The sequence below is a fragment of the Pelodiscus sinensis genome, chromosome 1, assembly GCF_049634645.1.
Source record: "Pelodiscus sinensis isolate JC-2024 chromosome 1, ASM4963464v1, whole genome shotgun sequence".
In the NCBI taxonomy this organism is placed as follows: domain Eukaryota; kingdom Metazoa; phylum Chordata; order Testudines; family Trionychidae; genus Pelodiscus; species Pelodiscus sinensis.
In genome coordinates this window covers 93,954,660-93,970,604 of record NC_134711.1, presented here as the reverse complement: position 1 = coordinate 93,970,604, position 15,945 = coordinate 93,954,660, and the positions used below count along the sequence as shown (strand labels likewise).

The following is a 15,945-nucleotide window of genomic DNA, read 5'->3' as shown; positions in this document are numbered from 1 at the left end:
TGAATAGGTCTGCAAAGATGCCAGTTAGTCAAATTGTTCTCCAATGTACTAAGTAGCCATCAACAGTAGCTAATATGAATGTCACATGGATTTCCTAAGTATTCTACAGAGTGGGAATGCCTGGGAATTCCTGTTATCTCCCCACCGGGAGGATTCTCCATGGTGTAGAGGAATTGGATGGATATTCCACTTCTGTACTTCAGTTAGATTTTAGGAGCTGTATGGACGCAGACAACAGCTTTTATCAAGCCACATTTTATGAACAACATGGAATATGGAAACTTGCCTGTTCCCAAATGGGAAGAGCGGTTGATCCCATCCCTGGGAATAATGAATGGAAGTGGGGGAGAATTCTGCTACCGAAGGCTAAGACTAGACACTCGGGTGGATTAAACCACTACTAGCTATTGGTTGAGGTCAGGGGAGCATCCTTAACAGGGTAGACCCATGTCTCCCTCACAAATTGTTCCATCTACTCCTGCTGCTGATCCAAATGGTGGTGAGATGGGCCACCTTAAAAGGACAGTCCATCATCCCCAAATTCTGTAAGCTGGTGTCAGAGGGGCAGGGCTAACCCCACTTCTAAAAATCAAGTGTTGTAGTTGGCCACCTGTTTAGCCTACCCCTGATGCTGGCTCAGCTGCTGCTTTGAAAATAACCTCTTGTTTTGACTTTCATACAGTAGCACACACAGGATAAACTGTTGCTAATTGTATTTTTTCCAAAGCTGAGAAGCCAGTCCCTATTGGCTGGCTCTGTGATAAAACTCCGAGAAGTACTGACTGCAACGTCAAGCTGCTCTAAAATCATGACTTCCCCACTCCACCCATCCCTTCACCACTGATCCCCATGTGAAATCCTACAAAATCCAAAGAAGTAAATGTACTGTGCTGTTTAGTTGATTATAGGTTTTTTTCATCCTTCCTCAACAGACAAACTAAACCTACACTGGACAGAGCTGTTCCATCCATCAAACCCCTATATTTATTTTCATTTGATAACAACCAAATCCCAGTTCTAAGTTTTCCAGAGAGATCAGAGTCTTGATCCAAGTGTATAAGCAGGAACAGCAGTCACATTTATTTACATTAGAAATGTGTGTACTAGTGCATGTGGAAAACAACATTTCAGGGTAATCCAAGATCCCTTCTGTACTCCAAGTTTTTACCATATCTGTAGTATGGTTGACTCTATCTCCCATGCATGCCCATACACTCTGGTTAACATGTGGTTTTTAACCATGTGGAAGTGCTGTGTTTCAATCCTCTTCTAGAGAAACCATTTATGAGTGAAAGAGGCCTGAAAGAACATTTTGATTTACTTGGGGACAGGAGGTTCTGTTAAGACGAATTGAGCTGTAATGGTGAGGCAAATTAGGCTCACCTGTGAATGGTCTGAGCTCTACCCGTGCCTAGGACAGTAGCTATAAAAGTCTCAGGCTGTTTCTACACTGGTGCGATCTCGTGCAAAAGAGGTCACTCTTGCGCAAAAACTTGCTGTCTGTCTACACTGGCCGCAGGTTCTTGCACAAGTAAACTGACGTTCTAATGTATAAAATCAGGGCTTCTTGCGCCAGAACTCTGACGCTCCCACTCAGGAAGAAGTCCTTTTGCACAAGAGCTCTTCCAGAAGAGGCCAGTGTAGACAGGCAAACATGAATTTCTTGTGCAAGGAAGCCCTATGGTTAAAATTGCCATCAGAACTTTTGTGAGCAAGAAAGCGTCTACACTGGCATGGATGCTCTTGCGCAAAAGCATATGCCAGTGTAGACGCTCTCTTCTGGAAGAGTTCTTGCACAAGAAGCTGCAACTGTAGACGTAGCCTCAGAGTAAGACAAAAGCAAGAGAGGGTTCTTGATTCTGCCCTCACTTGCACGGAGCAACACCTGTTAATTTCAGTGGGGACTCATACCTTGTAAATGAGGGAAGAATTGTATCCATATTTGTGTCAAGAGAAAGCTATGTAAACATACTGAAATGTGTTCACTTCATCTCAGGTAAGTGTATCAGAGGCCAGGTACACTTAATTTGGTTTCACCTTTAAACTAGACAGGATCTACAGATTTGATTTCTACTTTTTGGCCTTCCAAATGTCAAATTCTTGCTGTCAGGCTGTGTCAACAATAGGCAATTGTTCAGGAATTCCCATTGGTGCTATCTTTGGTTTAGATATCTATTGTTAGTTCCATTTTGGGTGCTGCCCACGATGTCTTGGATTGAAAAATAGTCTCTGTCCCAAGAAGCTCACAGTCTAAAAACACATATTAAGAGGAAGAGCCCAGCAGATCAGGAAAGGAATCACAGTGGTGACTAGTCACAAAATGATAAAATAAAATTATATTGACATTAACACTGAGGCTGTCTATATGCTGGCGCGATCTTGCGCAAAAGTGGCCGCTCTTGCGCAAAAACTTGCTGCCTGTCTACACTGGCCGCATGTTCTTGCGCAAGTAAACTGACGTTCTAATGTATTAAATCAGGGCTTCTTGCGCCAGAACTCTGATGCTCCCGCTCAGGAAGAAGCCCTTTTGTGCAACTGTTCTTTCGTAAGAGGCCAGTGTAGACAGGCAACATGAATTTCTTGCGCAAGAAAGCCCTATGGTTAAAATGGCCATCAGAGCTTTCATGAGCAAGAGAGCGTCTACACTGGCATGGATGCTCTTGCGCAAAAGCACATGCCAGTGTAGACACTCTCTTCTGGAAGAGTTTTTGCAGAAGAACTCTTGCTCTAAAGAGTTTTTGCGGGAGAACGTGCCAGTGTAGACATAGCCAGAGGGTTGTATTCCTGAGTGTAGGAGGCCAGGGAGGAGAGTTGGATTATGCAGATTATATAGCAGTTATCCCAAATTTACTCTTATCAATGTAAGGCATGTCGTCAAACTTTAGCTCACTAAAGTTACATCAGCATAAAGCTGCCACAATTAGTATATCACTTTTGCACACATGTGCTAAGCTCTTCGTATTGTGCAGCACGTGGATACAAGGAGTGCTTGTGCCAATGCAGAGCACAGTGAAATATGGGTAGGTATCCCAGTTTGCTACTTTCCACCATCCAGCACACTGTCTTTTGCAAAGTTTTTGCAATGCCTGAGTCACGTAAGGATGATTGGGAGCAAGACGTCAGCTTCCCAGCACAAATCATTCTCCATCACCTCACATCACATCTATATCATATAATATTTGTGCCTTTCTAAAATATCCCACAAACACACGCAGCCCTTCTTGCTGTCAATCACCTCTGACAGAAGAATGGAGCCTGCACAGTTCTGCACTACTCTCATGAGCATGCACAATCCTCCAGTATTTGCAGAGCTGCAAGAACTGAATCAGCGGTGACCATGACTATTTTGTGCAGGACAGATTACTGTGGGACATAGTGAAAACTATAGTGTTTGTGTGTTCCCAAAGCAGATGTAGATGGGGGAGCTCCACTTCTGGGGCTGAGAAATGAGCACTAACTGTGTTATGCTTGTAATAACACACAGGATCATTTTCAGGGGGAAAGACAATACACAGCATTTATTAAAAAATACAGTATGAAAAGTAACATATGCATTTATACACACACACACATCTTGTAGACAATTTACAGTTACCAGTCTATTGTGGCTCAAGTCAGTTTTATTGGCCAAGTAAGACTGAGCATGAGTGACGAAGTTGGGGTTTATCGATCGTGATTCAAGGCTCCTCTAAGGCTTGGCTTACAGGACAGAACCCAGAGTGTCATGGCAAGAACACTCCATCTTATACTTGTGAGATCCCATTTGTGTCTATGGGTTTTGCAGAGTCATGCTGCAATCCTTGATATGTTAATCCTGGGAGTTTCCTGCAGTTATCCTTTGATAACAGTGTCCGTCTGCTATGTATCCTTTGATAACATCTGTCTGCTATGTATATTGGACAAACTTCTTCAGACACTTTGCCAAAGAATCAATGCCCACAAAACAGACATCAGTTTCACAAAGAAAAAACAGTTTCTTGCCATTTCAACCAGAACAAATGATCATTGATTACCTGCATCCTGCTTCAAAGAGATTTTAACACAAGACTTCAAAGAGAAGCCTCTGAACTGTCAGTCATGCTTAAATTTGACACTTTATGAATGGGCCTTAACAAAGATGCTAATTATCTTACCCATTACAAAGATAGCTTCCCCAATTATCACCCCTAATATCATCATCTCATAGACATTAACCTCCCCGTCTCATCCCCCCTCTGTTCTAAAATCTGATTTGTCTATTTTATGTGTTCACTTTTTTTGATTGTATCCCTTTGGTATATATGGTTGTGCCAATTTTCTTCCACAATTTGATCTGAGGAAGTGGGTCTGGCCCACGAAAGCTCATCCCCTAATAAACCATCTTGTTAGTCTTTAAAGTGCTGCGTAGTCCTGTCTTTTGTTTCAGTTCAGTGTATGTGAAGCTGTGGTTTTCCTTAATGTCTCCCAGTGTGGGGAAGTGGGGTAGGCATGCACAGGCCCACCAACAGGCAGTTGCCCCAGGGCCTGGAGATTCAAAGGGGCCTGGGACTTTCAGCAGCAGTGGCAATTGGAGCCTTGGGCTCTTAAAGTTGCTGCTGGAGGGCCACGCAGAATGCTTCAGAACTCTGGGCTGCTTGCTCCATGCAACTCTGAGGACTAGGGAAGCATGCCATGGTTCAGGTGGCGTGGAGGGCTGCTTGCCATCAGTCCCAGCCCTTCTTCCTGAAGCCTCACCCCTTCTGGGAGACCAGAGCTGCCCCCCTCACCTTGCCCAGGGGCCCATGCAGGATGTTGACTCCCCTGGCCATGAAACCCCTGATGCAACATGGTCTAATGCACCACATCCCAGCTTGCACAATCTTGCTGAACACGTCATCCCAAATCCTCTTCTTTCTCCTCTCTAACTGGATGGGCATTCTGCAATTGTGGAGGTGGAACCTCTCAACAGTACAGTGGCAGCAGTCATAAATAAAGCACTCAGAGGCATAGCTAGACTCACTGGTTGCATGTCCCCTGTCGTCATTATCCTCATCCTCACCATGTTCATGTCAGGGGCCTGCAACTCAGGTTTCTCAGAGGTATCCATGGTGGTGCATGCAGCTCTTTATAAAAGTGGCAAGTCTGAAGCTCAACACCGTATTTCATGCTTGCCTCCCTGGCCTGCTAGTATGCCTGCCTTGGTTTCTTTACCTTCATACAGCATCACAACTGATTGCCTTCCTCTTGTATCCCTTCCCCTGCTTCCCCCATGTTATCGGGCGACAGAGGTCCATATTTCTATGCCTGGTCCATAGCTATGCCTGCACAGCCTCTTCTCCCCACAGGAGATCCAATACCACCAACAAAGAGCTGCTAGGTGTGCTTAGGGTTGCCAAGTCATGCTTGGTCAAAAAAGGACGCTGGTGGCTCCAGTCAGCATTGCTGACTGGGCTATTAAAAATACAGTCAGTGACTCTGAAGGGCTACAGCAAGCTCCTTGTCTGCCCTGGCTCAGTGTGGCTCCTGGAAGTGACCGGCATCTTCCTGTGGCCTGCAGGCTCAGGGGCAGCCAGAGAGGCTCTGCATGCTGCCTCTGCCCCAAGCACCAGCTCCACAGCTCCCGTGGGCTGGGAACCATAGCCAAGGGAAGGAGCAAGGGTGGTGTCTGTGGGGGGGAGGCATCCTTGAGCTCCCTCCCACACCTCAAACCCTTCATCCCTGACCCCACCCTCAGTCAGATCCTTTATCCTCTCCCACATTTGAATCTCCTACCCCAGCCTGGTGAAAACGAGTGAGTAATGGACAGAGTGAGCAAGGGGCGGGTCCTCAGGGCAGGGCAGGATATTTGGTTCTGCAATCAGAAAGTTGGCAACCTGAGGTGGGCTCATCAAACTGACCAATCTGGAAAAGGCATTTCAAGAACATGTGAGATTTTAATGCTAGGCAGGAGAGCTTCTCGTCTCCCTGGCCTCTGGGCACTGGAGTTCACAAGGTGCATTGGTAGGAGACAAATTTAAGCATAAATATATGTGCAACTAGGTTGACATGAGGCATTATACATCAGCCTAACTTCATAGTGCAGACCAGGCCTTTGTCTACTGCAGTCAGAGGTGCGATTGTGGTGGCACGGGTTGGCAGGCCCGTGCTCCCGTTTTAATCTAGCTACCGGGACTGCAAATAGCAGTGATGACACAGTGACGTGGACTGTACAAGCTCACTGGGGACTCTGGACAGGTGGTCAGATGACAACTTGCTCTGACGCCCGTGCTGCAATTTCTTCACTGCTATTTTTAGCTATGCTAGTTCAATGACAGCTATGGCAACCTGAGCTGCAAGCACATCTCTGATAGCAGTGTACACATACCCTGAGTCAGCCAGTTTTCCCAGTGTTGCCACGGTGGATATGTACAAGCAGGTGACCTGACCTGGCTGAGGAAGGACTCTCTGAAGGACAGAGGGGAGCGCTGAAGAAGGTGCAGATGTGTGAGAAACTGAGAAACCAGGCAGCTGTGATTAGCGGCAAAGATCCTCGCTGTCATGGTGGGGACAGATGCTGAGCCACGAGGTAGGTGGATAAGTTGGGAGGAACAAAGTGAAGCTGGGCTTCAATGGCAGTGGTGAGAAGTTTGAACTAGGTGTGATGGAAGAGAAGAATTTGAAGAGCCAGTGTGTAGGCCTCCAGCATAGCTTTGGCTAAGCAAAGAAAATGGCTGCACTGGGTTTGGCTTGAGTTTTTAAGAAACAGAATGAAGTTACTTGAAGGATTTTTATTCTTTGCCTCAGTCCTTAAAAGAAGGTATTGGCAAAAGGGCAGAGGGAAGAATATTTTTGGGTCCTGATCCCATGCCAGCTGAAGTCCTAGGAGAGCATCCCATTGATTTCTTGAGATCTTACAGGCCGATGAGCTCTGGGATAATGAGGGACTTTTACCAGACTTTTGCTTTGTGTACTTCCCTTGCCACCTTTGAGAATGTATGGCAGGGGTATTTGCCTGACATGCCTCTCTCAACTATTCTACTTAAAAAATGTCACCTGATCCAAGCTCAAACTTCTGATCAAGGACTGAGGCCTTATCAGATGGGCTTTGATTAAGCTTAGGCATGCCCATAGGAAACTGAACACTTGGGAGTTCTCGCTAAATCCTTGTTCCTACAACTGGATCCATATGGACACATTCAAACTAGTGAGGCAGTGGAAAGGAAGCATCGCCGTCAAGCAGCCAGCTGCAGAATCCAAGCCTGGAAAAGGGAAGCTCTAACTCACCAAGCATCTGCTAGTGAATGGGGAATTTTTGATTTGCCAAAAGAAGGAAGCAACAGCATGGGCTGGATAAAAAATGAAAACCATTGCCCTGGGTGCAAGAGTCTGGTCTGGCATTTTTTGGTAAACAAATGTTTTACAATGACAGATTCAGCATTAACCTGTGTTTCAACCTCCTTTGGCGTTGGATGCCAACACTAGATCTTGCAGATTAGGGGCAGCATTGGCACAACACCAGAAAGGATTGAAAAATTGGTAGGTTATTACAGCAACAGTCTGTGTTGTTGTGCAGAGAATTATTACCACGCCTGCTGGGAATGCCTGTCAGCAATTAAGTCTATAGATCATTTTTAGTGCTATCTGAATAGGAAAAAAAATGTGATTAGAGCAAACCATCAGTGTTTACATTCAAGGGTCCTGAAGATAGCTGCCCAGTTAGCTAGCTGCTGCACATACCATTTCTTCTTTAGACACAGATTTGGAGATGGGTCTGGGCCGATCTAGCAGTGTGCACAGTTTCAGTTAAATCAAGCTCAGCTTTCTGCTTATTATGATAAATTTGTCCTAAACACTTCCTGCCCTGCATAATTTCATCCACATCCATAAATGCACAATCCTTAGTCAGCAATTGTAACTTTGTCACTAATCATTCCAGAGCTTCATCAGGGCCTTGTGCTCTGTTATGTAACTTGTAGCATACCAGTACAAAGCTGTTGGAGTGACATGCTCATGGCATCTATTGTACTATGCTTTCAACTCCTTTTCTCTGCAGCTGACGTATTGCCTCACTCAGGTTTCTCCAAGCTTTCTGAAAGGTGGGTGGTTTTTGAAGGCTTAGAATTTTTGTAGAGAAGCCATTGTGGCTTTTCAGGAGGTAGCTGGAATCCATTGAAATGGAATTTCATCCTGAATTCTTTAATTTTGTTTGTTTGTTTACAAAGTTCCCTTGGGGGAATTTTAATGAGGAACAAAAATTAAAAATTGAATCACTGCTGACAGGTATTCTGAGCCACTCCTCCCCCCAAAGATTCAGCAAGATGCTACAGTGGATGTGTGTGTGAGTGAGCTATATCTGAATTGGATACAGCAGTAGGTGGGTAATGGGGAGGTGGAGTTGGATGTGGCAGAGGGGTAACGTCTATTCCTACTAAAAGATTAAAGTTTAAAATTCAGTGGGAGCTGCCAGCGCTCATCAGCTCTGAGAATCAAGTGTTAGAGATTCCCCACCCCAAACACTTGTTCCAGCCCATGTATGCTGCATCAGGGGTGTAGAGGGTGTAAAGGCACTACAAGTGGTTGGGGAAGAATTGGTCCTCTATCAAGCCCCTTGCTAACTTCAGTGTAGGGGGGATGGTGCAGAGCCAGGGGCAGGAGCTGGGGAGTCTGAGTAGTGTCTATTGCTACAAAAGTCCTGGGCTGTATCACAGCCTGTAGGCATAGCCTGTAAGGCTGCTGTGAATTAAAGCAGCTCCAAAGCCTGCGTCACATGCCAGCCAGCCCTGGACAGTAGTGGCTTTCATCCACATTTGTTCTGCTCTTGCTCTCCCAGTCTGTACATGCCTATGCTATGCCTGCCATGTGGTGATGGGAACAGAATAACATCCAGGATACAAGAAACCAATAAAGGGTAAAATAATGGGGAGGGTGAAACTATCATGACAAACTGAGTCAGAGAGTGACTGATGTGCTGCTGCCAATCTGACTGCAGGGAAAAGAGACCGAGATACTGCAAGTGAGCAAGAGAGAATGGAAAGAGTGATCGTCTGGGGACAGGGCTGTAAATAATTCTTCCCTTTTTTGGCAATGCCACAGCATATGGCAGCACAGAGAAGCCTCCTCACATCTTTGGTATTACGCTCTTAGTTTCTATAGTTCTTCCTCCTCAAAGAGGTTTATTGCTCTCACTTTGGAACCCAGTCCAGCTCACTGGAGCTAGCAGGGTAGTGTCTGGAAATATAGCCCCATTCAAACTCCAAAGGAAAACAAAGCTTGGGCAGGGCCCAGAACTAGAGAGAGGCTTTTGCTAGAATATAGAATACAAAATCCAGTGTGGATATAGAATACAAAATCCAGTGTGGATTTTGGAGAAGGAATGCGGAAGGAACAGTCTGGGATTTAGGCAGCAGGGCATGTGTCAGATCAGAAACCAAGCACAAAGTGGGGCAAAATGCAGGAGGCATTATCTGTTAAGGAGGACAGGTGAGCACTGCTGCCCTCAGAAGCAGACATGGCTGCCTAATGGATGAGGGTCCAGCAGGAGCTAATAGATCACCCTACGTACTTAGCACAATTAGACCTGATCTACACTAGGGAGTTATTTCAAAATAACCTTCCTTATTTCGAAATAATAAGCAGAGCTTCCACACTACCAAGCCCGTTATTTCAAAATAACGGGCTGGTTATTTCAAAATCTGTACTCGGGAATAAGCTTATTTCAAAATTGTTATTTCATGGATTATTATTTCAAAATAATTTCCTAGTGTAGACATGAGAACCCAGTCCAGCTCCTCCATTCAAATCAATGGGATGTCTCCCACTAACTACAGTGGAGTTGGATCAGGCATTTAGGCTGAGATTTTTACAAAGGACTAAAGGTGTTAGGTACCCAACACCATTGAATTTTGATGGGAATTAATAACCCAACTTCCTTAGGCTCCTTTGAAAGTCTCAGCTTATAAATCAATACTTACAGCACTTTAATCACTGCTATTGCTCTTCTCTAAACATCCTTCAATATCTTTCTAGTAATTAAATGGCCACAAATGAATTCAATATTCCAAGTGTAGGTGTGCCAGAGCCACACACAAAAGGAATTTATTAATCATAGAATCACAGAATACTAGAACTGGAAGCGACCTTGGGAGATAATCAAGTCCAGTCCCCTGCCCTCACGGCAGGACCAAGCACCATCTAGATCATCCCTGATAGATGTCTATCCAGCCTGCTCTTAAATATTTCCAGTGATGGAGATTCCACAACATCCCTAAGCAATTTAATCCTGTTTAACCCTGACAGTTAGGAAGTTTTTCCTAATGTCCAATCTAAACTTCCCTTGCTACAATTTAAGCCATGGCTTCTTGTCCTATTCTCAGAGGCCAAGGAGAACAATTTTTCTCCCTCCTCCGTGTAACACCCTTCTACATACCTGAAAACTGCTATCATGTCCCCTCTCAGTCTTCTCCTTTCCAAACTAAACAAGCCCAATTATTTCAGTCTTCCCTCATAGCTCATGTTTTCTAGGCCTTTAATCATTTTTGTTGCTCTTCTCTTGATCTTCTCCAATTTTTCCATATCTCTCTTCAAATGTGGTACTAGAACTAGACACAGTACTCCAAGTGACACCTAATCAGCGCAGAGTAGAGCGGAAGAATGACTTCTTGTGTCTTGCTCACAACACTCGTATTAATGCATCCCAGAATCATGTTTGCTTTTTTTGCAACAGTGTCACACCGTTGACTCATAGGTAGCTTGTGGTCCACTATGACCCCTTGATCCATTTCTGCTGTACTCCTTCCTAGACAATTACTTCTTGTTCTGTATGTGAGAAACTTCCTAAGTGGAATACTTTGCATTTGTCCTTATTAAACTTCATCCTATTAACATCAGACCATTTCTCTAGTTTGTCCAGATCATTTTGAGTTATGACCCTATCTTCCAAAGCAACCCCTCCCAGCTTCGTATCATCTGCAACCTTAAGAAGCGTACTTCCTACCGTCATCTAAATCAGCGATAAAGATATTGGACAGCACCAGTCCCAAAACTGTGGAACTCCTGTTGTGCCCTTCCAGCACGATTGTGAATCATTAATAACTACTCTCTGAGAATGGTTATCCAGCCAGTTATGCACCCACCTGGTTATCCAGCCAGTATAGTAGCCCCATCTAGTATAGTAGCCCTATCTGTCCATGTATCCTGACTTGAGCCCTAGAGCATGCCCTGGGTTCAGGGTTAAAGTTGGCATAGTGTTTCTTCTGAGTGCTAGAGGTGTGCCAAGCTGTTTTTCATGCCAGTGTTTCCTACCAATAGTCATGTGTGCTGTAGCTAGCCCAGGAAGCAGGATTATGATGGTGCCAATTAGCACATCTTGTGTTTAAAGATATTCACTGCCCATCTCTGAGGCAAGAGAAATCCTTTTCTGTTAATGAGGGTTTTCTTTTGAAGCCTGGAGGCTGCAACAGCCAAGCTGGTTTCAAAGCGAGTCAGGAAAAGCAGCAGAGCTTCCTTGGGGAAAGGTGCCAGGCTGCAACAAGAGACAGCCAGCATCATCCCAGCACCTGGAGGTAAGAGAGGAGTTTGGGAGATGGAAGAGAGTGGAAGGAGATGGGCAGGGAGAGAAGTAATTCATAAAGCTCCCCAAAGTGTACTAGAAGCAAAGTTTATAAAGAATCCTGCTCTGTATGGTGAGCAATGGACATCTCAAGTAAAATCTGCCCCATTCCCAACATCTGGGGACAGCTAAGAAGAGTGGATCTGTTTGCTGCTCAGCGCTTGTGCTTGAGTACTGTTCTCTGTGTGTTTCCATGCCACTCCTGACAGGGCTTCATGCTAAGGGAGGTCAACTCCAGAATGGCTAGGAACCAACCATTCCCTGCAGCTACTGGGGTTGAGCACCTACTCCTGATATACCCTACTGCCCATGACAACAGCAGACAATGAGCACTACAGAGACATAACGCTGCCCTGCTAAACTCCCACGTGAAGGAGAATTTAGAAATCAAGGTAAATTAAAATGGCTAGTGTCAAGTACTTGTAAATCACTGTGTGGATCGTGAGATTTCAGGGTATTCAGTATAGAGAGGCTGGGAACAATGAAAAGCATTGATGGCTCCCATGTAAACCCACAGCAAGAAGCCTATCTGGAATGCAGTTCAGCTGTTTCTGAAGTCCATCTGATTATGGAATTCACCCACAGACTTTTTGTGTTTAGAACTTGACACTTTGATTCTGATGGAAATGAAAAATGCTGAAGAGGAGATTGAAAAGTCTCAGTGCATCCTCCTACTCCTCAAATACACACAATCTGATTTCTGTATCATGCTCACGTCCAGTTTGGGGCTTGTAGCTAATCACTGAGGCTCTTGATTGGTGAGGAAGATGGCTCGATGCAGAAAGATGGTCGACGAAGACAATGGCCAGATTCTTCATCTGAGGCGTATTTTCCAGTGATGACTCCACCACCATACAGACAGAAGTTGAAATTTCAGTGCCACTTAAACAACGGCTCATAGAAGCAGAAAGAGCATGAAAGAGAAGCATTGTTTGCCCAAGTTTTTTTAAAGTTTTTCCTAGAACAGATAGTTACATGTTTCTTGACTGATTCCAACTTAGTATGATAATGCTGTAGTCACCTGTGACATATTGCAGTATCACAGCAGCTACTTGCGTCATCAGTCTGTTAGAGCTGCTATAATGAGGATGAAATGGCCCCTCGTGGCACTGCATTTAATTCTTGTGGTTACTCTCCATGTCTGCATTACTGTTGCTGTTCAGTATTGATTTCCAAGGCCATCTCAAGGAGAACGTATGTTGCAAGAGGCATTAGGACAGAGATCCCCTCAGCACAGATTGGGCTGAGCTACTACACAGCCACCAGCAAAAAGATGTGTAACATCCTTTCAGCCTCGCTGCAAAACCAGGCAATGCTTAGCCTTTCCAGCTCGAGAAGCAGCTGTGCTTCACAACTAAAACCAACCATCTGCAAGCGATTAGAGGCTCAGCAGCTGTCCAAGGCAAGGCTAAATTGACTTTCTATTTGCCTATTGAGGGCATAAAATGAAGAGGCCTAGATTGTGCCTTTAATCAACAGCCTTGAGTAAAGGATTGTTCAGAGCCACCCTGCCCCTCTAGGAAGGATTGTACAAACCTTTCCAAAGATGCTTGGTAGAAAGGAGCAGGATAGCACAGCCTGTTCTGCCCAGTAAACTTACCCTGTTCCAGTGGGCAGTGCACAGGAAGGGAGGGACATGGTTTTCACTCCTCTTTGCCCTGATAGGGTGGTGACATGCAAACTGGCCCCACCTTGTGTAAGGTAGGAGATGTGTCCCGACCTGGCTGGCCCACAGACAGGAATCACACAAGGAAATAGGGAATTTTAAAACAGCAGTGTTTGGGGTCTTGGGGTGGTGTGAAGTTTTTTTGTTTTGTTTTTGTGTTTGCATTCACACCTTACCCCTTCCAGTGTGTGGAACTCTCTCCTTCCCTTTCTGTTAGCTTCTCCTCAGGCCATCCCAGCTAGGTCAGGTTGTGGTGTGGCACATGTTTCCTTTCAGTTCCCTCTTTGGCTAACCTGTGTGATGGGCTTGGGGGATTTTTTCTAGCTGTTACGGGATGCGCCTGACAGTTTGTTTATCTCTGCACTGTTTGGAATAGATGAACATGTGGACTTGCACCCTGTGTCAGCTTGCCAAGGCTTCTCTGTCAGCTCTATGCCTGCAGAGTATCACCACAGCCTGGAAATATCCAACAAGACTGCAACGTGTGGGATCCCTGTAGGGTTTAACTGCAGAGACCAGCATGGTAAATATCCATGTCTGAATGCTGACAAAATGCCCTAGCCTATGAACTAGTGCTTATTTTTGTAATGGAACAGACCTGTACCTGCTAGCAGATAGAACTTCAGTGGGATAGGGGTTACTACTTACACTGGAGAAACCAGAAGGCTTTCCTCATGCAAATACAGAACTAACAGATGGTTAAAGGATTGATGGCTTAGCCAGTCAGCTAGTGGGCCATGTTCACTGAATATTTAACTGAATGTAAGTGTCTTTGGTAGGCCCTTTGCACTGAAGGGTGTTGCAATATTAAGGTGAGAAGAGAGAAAGCTTTTGCATATGCCATGCCTATATGGTTAGCACTACAGCTCCACTTCCTGTAGTGGTTGATGGGTTGGCCAACCCCAAGTGTTCAGAATCATAAGTTGGGTCCTCAAAGATCATGCGATTGGCTTACAAATAATGAGATTTTTCGAAGAAGGTGGGTTTCTTCCTATTTATCATCTGGTTTCAGAGCTTCTAGGATGAACTTTGGGTCACATTTCTAAGCTTTTTCTCTGAAACCATGCAGTCTAAACACCTTGTTTTTTAAACGAAAGCTGAGATTCTCTTCTAATCATATGAATCTGGAACATTGTTGTGTTAATATTATGCTAAAACTCTTTTCTGTGTATGGCCCTTTAAATCCCTAAGGAAGCAGCTTGGTTGTCCATTTTAAGACTATCTGCAGTGTTGTGATAATACTCTGAGTACATAACCCAGATCTAAAGAAAAGCTGTGTGTAGCTCGAAAGCTTGTGTCTCTCTCACCAACATAATAAGCTGGTCCTGATAAAAGATATGACCTCACTCATCTTGTGTTTCATTTTGAGGCTGTCCATATTGGAGGTCAGTTTTAGCTTAGTTCAGACGCAGGATGTTAGAGTCACTGTGTTCCCTATGTCACAGTGACTTTGGAATTCTTTGCCTTTTTGTTTTCTTTAATCTGAAAAAAAAAAATCATCTAGATGCCCTGAATGACTGAGGCTCCTGAGCCTCAAATGGCTCTTTAACATGTCTCCTGCAGTTCTTTGAAGCACGTGATATTACAACACTGCATGATTTCATTATTAACCAATCAGGATGCTTTTATTGTGCTCTTAACCAATTGTAATTGATAACATAATAATATTTGGCCAGTCATTTTGCTATGAGAATTATACATACAAGCTAAATATTTCCCTTGTTCTGTGGTTTAAATATGAATATACAGCACTATAAAAATGAGTAGTCCTGTGGCACCTTAAAGACTAACAAATATATAGTATCATGAGCTTTTGTGGGTAAGACCCACTTCATCCAATAAGTTGGAGTGGAAATAAAAGCATCTAAAGATATATATATAACTTTGTATATATACAAACTTATATATAATAAAAATAAAAGAAGTACTTGGATTCTGTTATTTCCATTCCAACTCATCTGAGGAAGTGGGTCTGGCCCACGAAAGCTCATCATCTAATAAACCATCTTGTTAGTCTTTAAAGTGCTACATAGTCCTGTATTTTGTTTCAGCTTCACCAGACTAACACGGCTACATTTCTATCACCATGATATTATATATATTTTTGTTAGTCTCTAAGGGTATGTCTACACATCAAAGCTATTTCGGGATACCAGAGGTATCACAAAATAGCTTCCCCACATCTTCACAAGCCGCCCGTTATTTCAAAATATTTTTTTGAAATAACGGGCATGCTATTTTGGCATCCCGGTAACCCTCATTCCATGAGGATTAAGGGATGTCTCAGAAAAGCACTTTATTTCAAAAATTGGTGCTGTGTAGAAAGCACCAAATTTCAAAATAGCCTATTTCAAAATAAACTAGAAATAAGTGCACAATTTGCACAGCACAAATTGCATATCTTATTTCAAGTTTAGAGTGCAGTGGAGTCATAGCCTAAGGTGCCACAGGATTACTCGTTTTTAAAAATTATAGACTAACATGGCTACCTTTCTGAGACTTTTATACAGCACTATCATAAATGAAACATTGAATTCACACTATTACGGAATGTTGGTGGCTAATTTGGCTCCTAATCCCCAAAGTTTGAGTATTGCCACTCTAGAACAAAAGATGCATGTTGTTCTTTTTGTCTGAAAATACAGGACCCACCCCCTACCCCAAGGAAGCAATTAAAAAATATGGTCAAAGCAAGCAAAACCCTGATCATGCCCCAGGCACCACCATGCTCCAG

The 15,945-nt window shown here is 44.1% G+C and overlaps 1 protein-coding gene across 2 annotated transcripts in view; it reads left to right on the top strand.

The window, feature by feature from the left end:
- The window catches only part of RASD2 (RASD family member 2), a 100,279-nt gene that overhangs the window by 53,018 nt on the left and 31,316 nt on the right, over window positions 1-15,945 (top strand). The gene's annotated exons all lie outside the window — the stretch shown is intronic.